Raw genomic sequence first — 12,055 nt, forward strand, 5'->3', positions numbered from 1 at the left:
CCCATATTCAGTTGAATGCACTACAAAGACAAGATATTTGATATTCAAACTCATAAACTTTTTTTTTTTTTTTTGCAAATAATAATCATACTTGCCAACCCTCCCGGATTTTCTGGGAGACTCCCGAAATTCAGCGCCTCTCCCGAAAACCTCCCGGGACAAATTTTCTCCAGAAAATCTCCCGAAATTCAGGCGGAGCTGGAGGCCACACCCCCTCCAACTCCATGCGGACCTGAGTCCGCTTTCCCACGATATAAACAGTGTGCCTGCCCAAACACATTATAACTGTAGAATGATCGAGGGCGAGTTCTTGGTTTCTTATGTGGGTTTATTGTTAGGCAGTTTCATTAACGTCCTCCCAGCGCGGTAACAACACACAACAACAGCAGTCATGTTTTTGTCTACCGTAAAGCAGTTCGTCTGCCGTAAACAGCAATGTTGTGACACTCTTAAACAGGACAATACTGCCATTTATAACATCAATAACATATACGGCTTTGTGCAGTGCACAACTGCGCACACAACAAGGAGACGAAGCAGAAGAACGAGGAAGATACAGCCATGGCGACATCGACGACGAGTAAGATGAAGAAATACGCTTTGTTGCACCTTTCCTGCCTGAGTCCGGCAATTAGTTGCAAATCTTGCTTTATTGGTTGCTTGCACACAGCCAATCCAACACAAAACAAACTAGTCCCCGCCCGCACTCACGCTACCGCTCCCTCTCTTCTCTCGCCCACACACTCACTGACGTCACTCACCTCACATGCTCACCTATTAAAGGGCCACACACACACATACGCTACTCTCATAACAGCTTGTAAGTTCCAAGCCGCAGCTGCGATTGGACCTGGATAGCCTCCAGGAAGAAGTAGTGGACTACCAAGTGCTTGGCACTGAAGATCTTCCTCAGGAAGCAAAGATTGACCGGTTTTGGGCCATGCTAGGGAGAGATGGAAGATTCCAGACTCTAATGTGCATTTGATGAAAGCACTTTTGTGCGTGCCACACATCAATGCATCATCAGACAGGGTGTTCAGCATGGTTAAAAAAATAGTGACAGAGAATAGAACAAGGATGGACAATTCAACCCTTAACTCAACAATGAGTAGATGAGTGTTATGTGTGTGTATATGTGTAAATAAATGAACACTGAAATTCAAGTATTTCTTTTATTTATATATACATAGATATATAATAAAATAAATATATATATATATATATATAGCTAGAATTCACTGAAAGTCAAGTATTTCTTAGATTTTATATAAATATATATATATATATATATACTTGACTTGGTGAATTCTAGCTGTAAATATACTCCTCCCCTCTTAACCACGCCCCTAACCACGCCCCCGCCCCAACCACGCCCCCCGCCCCACTCCCGACCAGGCCCACCCCCTCCCCCCACCTCCCAAAACCGGAGGTCTCAAGGTTGGCAAGTATGATAATAATTAACTTAGAATTTCATGGTTGCAACACGTGCCAAAGTAGTTGGGAAAGGGCATGTTCACCACTGTGTTACATGGCCTTTCCTTTTAACAACACTCAGTAAAAGTTTGGGAACTGAGGAAACACATTTGTTTATTTTTTTTCAAATATTTTTATTGAATTTTGCAGACAGTACAGTATGATGGATCATGGCAACAGCAAGTTGAGGCATCTGCACATTTTACAATATGTAACATAGTAAACCCTACCCCTTACAGTACCCACCCACTTTAATTCCCAAGGTAATTGTCACCTAGTGCCCACAACAAATATAGACACACATGAATATATGCAAACTTAGATTCAATCAAACAAATATATTAAAGATAAACAAAAAATAAATAAGGTAAATAAATAAATAAATACTACATAAGATGTGCAAAAATAATAATAATAATAATAATATAACGTAAAAGTAAATAAACACAGGGAGTGAGGGTCGGGGGGGCTTCAGCGGTCAGCTCTGTCTAAGTTGTGTTACTCGAATCGCTTGGGGTGATGTCAAGCTTGTCTCTAATAAGGTCTAGGAGGGGGCCCCAAGTTTTATGGAAAGATGACACAGATCCTTTCTGAGAGAACCGAAGCTTCTCTAACTGGAGACACCGCAAGACATCTTGTATCCAACTGTTATGGCTCGGCGGAGACGCAAGCTTCCGTTTAAAAAGAATTGTACGCCTAGCCAGCAGAGTCGTTAACGCAATGACATGACGAGCAGTGTTGGGACTAACGCGTTACAAAGTAACGCGTTACTGTAACGCCGTTACTATCGGCGGTAACTAGTAATCTAACGCGTTATTTTTTATATTCAGTAACTCCGTTACCGTTACTACATGATGCGTTACTGCGTTATTTTGCGTTATTTTTTATGTAGTATCGGCTAGAAACTGAGAAGATCTGAGTGTCGCTGCTGAAGAGGCGACAAAAAAGAGGCGCGCCGCGCGCTGTCTGTGTGTACGTGTGTGTGTGTGAGTGTGTGTGTGGGGGAGGGGGCGTGTCTGTGTCTACTAACAAGACGTCATGGCGAACCCCGAAGCCGAGTTTCTTAAAATGGAGATATTTTCAGTACGTTTCTTTTATCGACCACAAAGAAAAGAACATTTTAGCTGAATGTAAGTTTCAAATATGCTGAAACAGCGACAAAAACAACATGCTTCGACGAAGCTAGTAAAGAGACACACTCACCTCCACCTCCAACAGCGGCTGGATTTTAACGAGGCACTGCACACGTGAAGGTACACACACTCTGTCAATTCTCTTATATACTCTTTCATTTTAAACTTTTAGAGTGTTTGATTATCACATCACTCTAAATGTTTAGACTATAAAGTTCACAAACCTAAAGAGGGATACTAGTGGGCCAGGCTAATATTTCCTTTTCTCTAAACTAAGTGGGGAAATGTGTAGAGTGTTCTGGGCTTCAGACATGATTTTATTTCAGAATTCCTTGAGAAAACGCCTGGTTAGGCTTTATGTATGTAGTGTGTGCCTTTCTTGTTTTACAGCTATGTTGTTATTATGCTGTTTGTTACTTATGTATGTTAAGTTGCAGCTATTTAAAATAGTTTTGTCAATTTGTTCTGGTCTGAAACAAATTGGCCCTTTAAAACATATCTTTGTCTTTGTGTGTTGTATGTAGAGCACATTGCTTAGCAGAGTTCAATGATGCAAATGCATGTCAAGTTGAACAACAGATTGTATTATTCTCCAGTGCAATAACAGTACTAAAATTAAGGCTAAAAGGGCATTAAATGGGGCCTTAAAAAAATTAAAAAATATATATATAAGTAACTAAATAGTTACTTTTCACAGTAACGCATTACTTTTTGGTTTAAGTAACTGAGTTAGTAACTGAGTTACTTTTGAAATAAAGTAACTAGTAACTGTAACTAGTTACTGGTTTTCAGTAACTAACCCAACACTGATGACGAGCGGTTGCAGGTAAACCGTCCACCTGGGGAACGCCAAAAAGGGCAGTCAGCGGGCTGGGTGTTATTGTTCTATCGAGGGCCTGCCCAACAGTGTCGAAAATAGCCGACCAAAAACTTGAGAGTTTTGGGCACGTCCAGAACATATGCAAATGGGCAGCTGGGGATTGCCTACAGCGGTTACAAGTGTCGCTGTGGTTGGGGTATATTTTAGCCAGTCTAGCATTGGTGAAATGTGCTTTATGTAATACCTTACATTGTATTAGGCCATGCCTAGCGCATATGGACGATGAATGTACCAGCCTCAAAGCCTCTCTCCACCTCCCGTCAGGTATAGGTGCTCCAAGGTCATGCTCCCATGATTCTCTGACAGGTGAAGTATTAAGTGGATTCAGAAGGCCGATTTCATTATATATGACAGATATTAAACGTCGTTGGTCAGAGTCAAAGGAGAGAAACCGATCAATTTCTGCTTCTGGGGGGCGGTTGGGAAAATGAGGAAATTGTTTTTTAATAAAATGCCTTGTTTGGAGGTATCGAAAGAAATGAGTATTAGGCAGATTGTATCTTGTTGACAGAGAAGCGAAGGAAGAGAACACTCCATCGTGGTACAGGTCATTGAGAATTTTAAGTCCGTTAGTCGACCAAGTTCGAAACGCAGAATCAGAGCAGGCAGGGAGAAAGGCGGGATTGTTCAAAATCGGAGCACCGCTGGAAGCCTTGTGCAAGCCGTGATGTTTCCTAAATTGAGTCCAAATTTTAATGGTATTTTTAACAACTGGGTTTAGGGAGGTCCCCAATGAACATAATGGTAGCTGTGAGCAAATCACCGCGTGCAGGGAACCATTAGACGATGCCATCTCTATCTGAGCCCAAGGTGGACAGGCGGCTGGGGAGTCGCAATGGACCCAGTACAGAAGTTTGTTAATATTGCAGGCCCAGAAATAATTTCTAAAGTTTGGAAGTGCTAGACCACCCTCCGCCTTAGGGAGCTGTAGAGTGGCTTTCCCAAGGCGGGCTGGCCTGTTTTGCCAAATGAAAGCAAGAAGTTGTTGATCAAGGCCAACAAAAAATGATTTGTTGAGACATATAGGGATGTGCTGAAAGAGATATAAAAATTTCGGAAGTAAAATCATTTTTATGAGGTTAATGCGGCCAACTAGGGATAGGGGGAGGGCAGCCCACCTGGACAAGTCCGATTTACATTTGTCCAACAGTGCTTGAAAGTTTTTACGGAACAGCTCTGTGGGAGAATTCGAGACGAACACACCCAGATATTTAAATCCTTCCTCCGAGATCTTAAAGGGGAATTGTGAGCGCGGGAGTGACCTTGCCAAATTATTCACAAAAAATAGTTCGCTTTTCTGAATATTCAGTTTGTACCCTGACAAACGACCGAACTGATCCAGAATCGATAGTATATGGGGAAGCGAGGATGAGGGGTCTGAAACGAACAACAGGAGATCATCGGCATATAGGGAGAGCTTATGAACCCGACCGAAACGAGTGATACCCTTAAATTCCTCCCAATTCTTAAGCCAAATAGCAAGCGGTTCAATGGCTATATTAAACAGCAAGGGTGAAAGTGGACATCCCTGCCGGGTCCCACGCTGGAGAGGGAAGTACGCTGAACGGATGCCGTTAGTATGTACGGAGGCAAGTGGAGTCTCTTACAGCACTCTAACCCAAGAAATAAATTAAGAATCAAAACCAAATTTCTCCATAATAAAGAATAAGTAGCCCCACTCCACCCTATCGAACGCCTTCTCCGCATCCAGCGCCACCACAACCTCCGGAGTATCAGATGGTGGAGAGAGAACAATATTCAACAACCTTCTGGTATTGAAGAATGGATGCCTCCCCAGCGTGAAACCTGTCTGATCAGCCGAAATTATTGAGGGCATCACGGCTTGAAGACGTATAGAGAGAACTTTCGCCAGAATCTTGCAGTCCACGTTCAAAAGTGAGATCGGTCTGTAGCTACCACAAGAGGTAGCATCTCTGTCTTTCTTAAGAAGTAGTGAAATGGAAGCCTCTGACAAGGTCCTTGGTAAGCGGCCGGCGTTGAAGGAATCATTAAACATTCTTGCTAAAATGGGGGATAACAATAATGAGTAAGCCTTGTAAAATTCAACTGTGAAGCCATCAGGGCCGGGCGACTTTCCATTTTGCATAGATCAGATTGCCTCCTGTATCTCTGACGAGGAGATAGGTCTACCCAGCTCCCTGGCAATGTTTATATCAATGCAAGGATATGTTAATGAATCAAGGGGGTTGGGGCAAATCGCGGAGACAGGAGAGCATTCAGAAGTGTATAATTTAGTGTAAAATTCGGAAAAACACCTATTAATATCCACTGGATCGGAAGTATAACTACCATCGGGTAGTTTAATTTTGGGGATTGACCGCGATGCGCAAGCAGCCCTGGCCCGTTGAGCTAAAAGTCGGCCGGCCTTGTCTCCGTGTTCATAGAAGCATTGTTTGGATTGTCGCAGTTGTCTCTCTACTATGTGCGTCATAAGCAGGTCATGTTCTGAATGTAGCAGAATACGCTTTTTATACAGGGTTGGAGATGGACAAACAGCGTATACATTGTCGAGGTCGAGGAGTTCTTTAGCAATTTCCGTCAACCTAGCCCTCTCAGTCCTCCTCATCCTGGAAATATAAGATATCACCTGTCCTCGGATAGTAGCCTTAAGTGCTTCCCACAAAGTGCTGTTTCCGATATCAGGGGTGTCATTAAACTCAATATAGGTAAGAATTTCTGTTTCAATAAAATCTTTGAACTTAATGTCTGAGAGCAAGTGTGAGCTGAACCTCCACATTGTGCGGCCGGTTACACCTTGCGGAAATTTAATGTCGACTGAGATTGGCGCGTGGTCAGAGACGGCTATCGGGTGGTAGTCGCATGCATTAATACAATGCAAGAGATTGTTATCTATTAAAAAGAAATCAATACGGGAAAACAAATGGTGAACGTGCGAGAAAAATGAAAATGCCTTCCCATGTGGGTTCCTGAATCTCCAGGGATCCGAAAGTCCCACTTGGTTTGCATAAGTTGACACAGCCTCTGCTGCTTTGGATTGTGTATTTCGGGTATGGGAGGATCGATCAAGAATCGCATCCTGGACTAAGTTAAAATCCCCGCCTACGATTATGCGATGGTTGTCAACGTTGGGGATCCTAGCAAAAAGTCTTGTGAAAAAAGTGTCGTCATCCCAGTTAGGTGCATACACAGAGACTAAAATTGCCGGTGTATTCTGTAACATGCCCGAAACCACAACATAGCGACCCTCTTTATCTTCTATAACGTCTGCTGGCTCAAACATAACACGCTTATGGATAATTATGGCCGAACCCCTAGCCCTAGCAGAAAATTTGGAATGGAATAAATGGCTCATCCAAGACCTCTTAATACGGAGATTTTCTGATGTCTTCAGGTGTGTTTCTTGCAGAAATATAATGTCCCCTTTAAGATGCTGCAGACGAGTTAAGACCTTACCAATTTTGACGGCGTTGTTCATGCCTTTGGTGTTCCAAGAGATGATACGCACTCCGTCACTCGTCATCCTACCAGCATCCGCCATCCACTAGACCCCAACAGTAAATCTGTCTGACACGCCTTAGACCCCACGGGGAGGGACGGGAGGGAGAGAGGGAAGGTATAGCAGCAAAAAATAAAAATAACAAAGTGGTACAAAACACCCAGGTAAGAACAAAAGAAAGAATAATAAAAAATAAAACTAAATAAAAAACTAGTAATGACATAAAGACACATTTCAACAAACCCCAACAAATTAGAATACAATTACCCTTACTACCCACCCTAAATAAGAACCTTATCTGAGCTCTCTCGCTCTTACTTAGCCTAACTTGACTAATGCTAACTTCCGGAGTCTCCTCCCTTACAGTAACAGTAATGAACTCCATAAAGCAAAATAAGAATTTAAAGTGAGCCTACATTCGCGAGACGTATCCCAACCTGAGTGTATAGTAATATAGGAAATATTAAGTTGAAATAAACAAACAAGGCATATAAACAGCGTTTGCTCAACACCAAAATGTACAGTGCATCAGTAGCTTTAGTGATGTATTTTGGACCAAGGAGTGCCTCATAACGTACATACGAATGACTAGATCAAATTTAAAAAAAAAAAATAGGATGCATAATCAAAATGTGTTACGTCACGACCATCCATGTTGGAAAATTATGTGTTAGCCAGTGTGTAAATTGCAACACTCAAACATTGCTTCCTATTATGAGCACACATCTAAAGTGGTGGTTAGTGCATAGAACAGCAAAACAAACGAAGGCCCACAGTGTCCACAATGAATGCAAAGTTGTCATAAATCAGGCCTCTAGAAAAGTTGAACTTACAGTTTTTATTCCAGGGGCTGCACAGTCAAGGTGCAAATTATTGTCAAGTACAGCCGTTTTGTAGGGGTAAAAAGTCGTCCAAACCCGTCAGGTATCTTGTGTGCGGATTGATGTCAAGAAGTCCTTGGCCTCTATAACCGATCCGAATCTCTTCTTACCACCATCCTTCGTTACTATGACAAGTCTGGCCGGGAACAATAATGCTGGTCGTAGGCCCTTTTGGTAGAGCTCCGACATCACATCGCGGTATTTTTGGCGTTGTTCCACCACTTCAGGCGCGTAGTCCTCATAGATGGCGACGGGGTACCCTCGGTATTGTAGCTTGCCTCTCCTGGCCCTGGCCTCGCGGATAATTCACTCCTTCACCTGGTACTTGTGTAGCCGTATCAGAACGGGCCTCGGTCTCTGGTCTGGCTTCGGCTTGCTAGCGAGTGTCCGATGGGCCCGGTCGCACTCCGGCGGTGATTCAAAGAAATCCTCGTCAAAAATCTCCTTCAGTAGCTCCGCAAAAAAGGTAGTTGGACGTGGCCCTTCCACGGACTCTGGTATGCCGACCACTCGGATGTTATTTCGCCGACTCCGGGATTCGAGGTCGCTAACTTTAGCCCGTAGCTTAGCTTCGATCTCCGTTAGCTTAGCACATGTTGCTTCCAATGCTAGCAGGCGTTCGTCTTGCAAAGTAGCATTTTCCTCGAGTGCAGTAATTTTCTGAGAATGTTCAGAGACCTTGGTGTGTACCTTATCAATCTTTGTCTCGAGTGTAGAAATTGCTGTCCTGAAGTCCGCTGAGAGGGCCTGGCAGTGCTCTTCCAGAAGACTAGCTATAGCCGACATGTTGACTTCGCCGGCACCCCCGTCGGAGGAGCTAGGTCCGGCACTGGTATCTCTGGCGCTCCGCTTCGTCGAGTGAGTTGGCATTTTTTGCCGGTTGCAACTCCGGAGTGATATAATCACCCGCTCGCCGACTCGCTGGCGTAGTTTGTGGAGTTTTAAAAGAGTGGTAATGTAAAAAGTTGTGGGAGGGAGACTCAACACGTGTCTACTCCATCTTGCCCAAACCGGAAGTCGGAAACACATTTTTTAAGCTTCTCAGGTGGAATTCTTTCCCATTCTTGCTTGATGTACAGCTTAAGTTGTTCAACAGTCCAGGGGTCTCCGTTGTGGTATTTTAGGCTTCATAATGCGCCACACATTTTTAATGGGAGACAGGTCTGGACTACAGGCAGGCCAGTCTAGTACCCGCACTCTTTTACTATGAAGCCACGTTGATGTAACACGTGGCTTGGCATTGTCTTGCTGAAATAAGCAGGGGCGTCCATGGTAACGTTGCTTGGATGGCAACATATGTTGCTCCAAAACCTGTATGTACCTTTCAGAATTAATGGCGCCTTCACAGATGTGTAAGTTACCCATGTCTTGGGCACTAATACACCCCCATACCATCACAGATGCTGGCTTTTCAACTTTGCGCCTAAAACAATCAGGATGTTTTTTTTTCCTCTTTGGTCCAGAGGACATGACGTCCACAGTTTCCAAAACTATTTGAAATGTGGACTCAGCAGACCACAGAACACTTTTCCACTTTGCATCCATCTTAGATGAGCTCAGGCCCAGCAAAGCCGGCGGAGTGTATGGGTGTTGCTGATAAATGACTTTCGCTTTGCATAGTAGAGTTTTAACTTGAACTTACAGATGTAGCGACAAACTGTAGTTACTTACATTTGTTTTCCAAAGTGTTCTTGAGCCCATGTGGTGATATCCTTTACAGACTGATGTCCCTTGTGGATGCAGTACCGCCTGAGGGATCCAAGGTCACGGGAATTCAATGTTACGTGCAGTGATTTCTCCAGATTCTCTGAACCATTTGATGATATTACGGACCGTAGATGGTGAAATCCTTAAATTCCTTGCAATAGCTCTTTGAGAAATGTGTTTCTTAAACTGTTCAACAATTTGCTCACGCATTTGTTCACAAAGTGGTGACCCTCCCCCCATCCTTGTTTGTGAATGACTGAGCATTTCATGGATGCTGCTTTTATACCCAATCATGGCACCCACTTGTTCCCAATTAGCCTGTTCACCTGTGGGATGTTCCAAATAAGTGATTGATGAGCATTCCTCAACTTTATCAGTCTTTTTTGCCACTTATGCCAGCTTTTTTGAAACATGTTAAAGACATCAAATATATTTGCAAAAATAACGAAGTTTTCCAGTTTCAACGTTAAGTATCTTGTCTTTACCATCTATTCAATTGAATGTAGGTTTAAAACGATTGGCAAATCATTGTATTTAGTTTTCATTTACGATTTACACAGCGTGCCAAGTTTTGGGGTCTGTACAAACCCCAAAACTAACGTGCTATTATTTGCAAAAAAAATACGTTTCTCAGTTCGAACATTAAATATAATGTCTTTGCAGTCTATTCAATTGAATATAAGTTGAAAATAATTAGCAAATCATTGCATTCTGTTTTTATTTATGAATTACACAACGTGCCAACTTCACTGGTTTTGAGTTTTGTACAGTATATACACACACACACATGGCTACACCAGTTTTTTTTTATATTTGTTAATTGATACTGATTGTCATGTGTCACATTATGATGCATCTAGGAATGAATGCATTGGCACATCAGTGGTGTTTATGGGCCAATGGATTGCATTCTAAGGAGATCAAACTTTTCTCAAAGGGTTTACTGCGCAGTGCTAATGAGAACAATCCTCGCTAAGCTTATTACTCATCCCACCAAGTTTGATGGTGCAGGTCCCCTCTGGACATTGAGTCAGAACAAGAGGTAGGCCGTAGAACGCTGCATAAAGGACAGGCTGTGAGTGTTTATGGTTTTTCTCCTTCTGCTCGAGCCTGGACTTTGACACTTGGACAGGTCCTGCTGACAGCTAAGGGCTCCATGATGACTCATTACTGTGAATGGCTCATAGAAATGGTCAGTGTTGGGACTAACGCGTTACAAAGTAATGCGTTACTGTAACGCCGTTAGTTTCGGCGGTAACTAGTAATCTAACGCGTTATTTTTTATATTCAGTAACTCAGTTACCGTTACTACATGATTTATGATGAGTTATTTTACGTTACTTTTTATGTAGTATAAAGTGTGTTTTATCGGAGCGCTGCTGTGTCATCGTTTTGATTCTTCTTGTGTCACAAGCCGGAGAAGAGAGAGAGACATGCGCTCTGTGTGTGAGTGAGTGTGAGTGTGGGGAGGGAGGAGAGGGAGGAGAGGGCGGAGAGAGGGGAGGGGGGGCGTGTCTGATCATGGCGGAGCCAGAAGTCGAGTTTGCTAACATGGAGATATTTTCACTACTTTTCTTTTGTCGAGCACAAAGAAAATAACATTTTAGTTAAATGTAAATTGTGCTTTGGATCAAAGATCCCATCTACTGCCCAAAACAGCAATTCAAATCTGCTGAAACAAGCTACATAAGCAACATGCTTCGACAAAGCTAGTAAAGAGAGATAGAGGATCCAATGACACTTCACCTCCACCACCATCATTCAGCACTGAAGGTACACACACTCTGTCAATCAATGTTCCCTCTAATTTTTCATGTGTGTGAGCAAATGCAAAAACTCCCTGAGCATTGAGTGGAGCCCATGTGAGCAACATCAGATGTGCACACTGTGGCTACACCAGCAGCACACCTGTCCCAAACCTGACTAAATAGCAAGTTAAATCTCCATCCATCCATCCATTTCTACCGCTTGTCCCTTTCGGGGTCGCTGGAGCCTATCTCAGCTGCATTCGGGCGGAAGGCTGGGTACACCCTGGACAAGTCCCCACCCATCGTAGGGCCAACACAGATAGACAGACAACATTCTCTTATTATTATAATCAAATGACAGCAGTCATTTCAATTTCTAATATAAGTGTGTAGGCCCACTTACAATGACAATAACAAAAAATATTGTTTTTCATGAACTGTGTACTTGTATTGTTTGTCTGGGTGGAGGTCCTGCTTTGGAAATAGTTTGTACCCCTTTCAGACATTGCATTTAGTTCCCATTAAAACATTCACATGTTGCACAATGAGATGTAAGTAGGGGATCATGTGTACATTCCTGCAACTTCCTGTTTGTAAAAAATATATTTTTATTAGTATGTATTTAATATATTAACAGCATTTAATGATTAATATTTATAAATTAAGATTCCTAATAAATGACACTAGAATAGGCACACATTTGATTGGTAAATCATCGAGTAACGACCTGGAATGACACTTTATGTGTGGTGTTG

At 42.8% G+C, this 12,055-nt stretch overlaps 1 protein-coding gene across 6 annotated transcripts in view; it reads left to right on the top strand.

Annotated features, from left to right (window-relative positions):
* LOC133611807 (regulator of G-protein signaling 6-like) overlaps positions 1-12,055 on the top strand; it is a 202,908-nt gene that overhangs the window by 118,577 nt on the left and 72,276 nt on the right. The gene's annotated exons all lie outside the window — the stretch shown is intronic.

This window comes from Nerophis lumbriciformis, linkage group LG08 (assembly GCF_033978685.3).
Source record: "Nerophis lumbriciformis linkage group LG08, RoL_Nlum_v2.1, whole genome shotgun sequence".
NCBI classification, from domain to species: Eukaryota; Metazoa; Chordata; class Actinopteri; order Syngnathiformes; family Syngnathidae; genus Nerophis; species Nerophis lumbriciformis.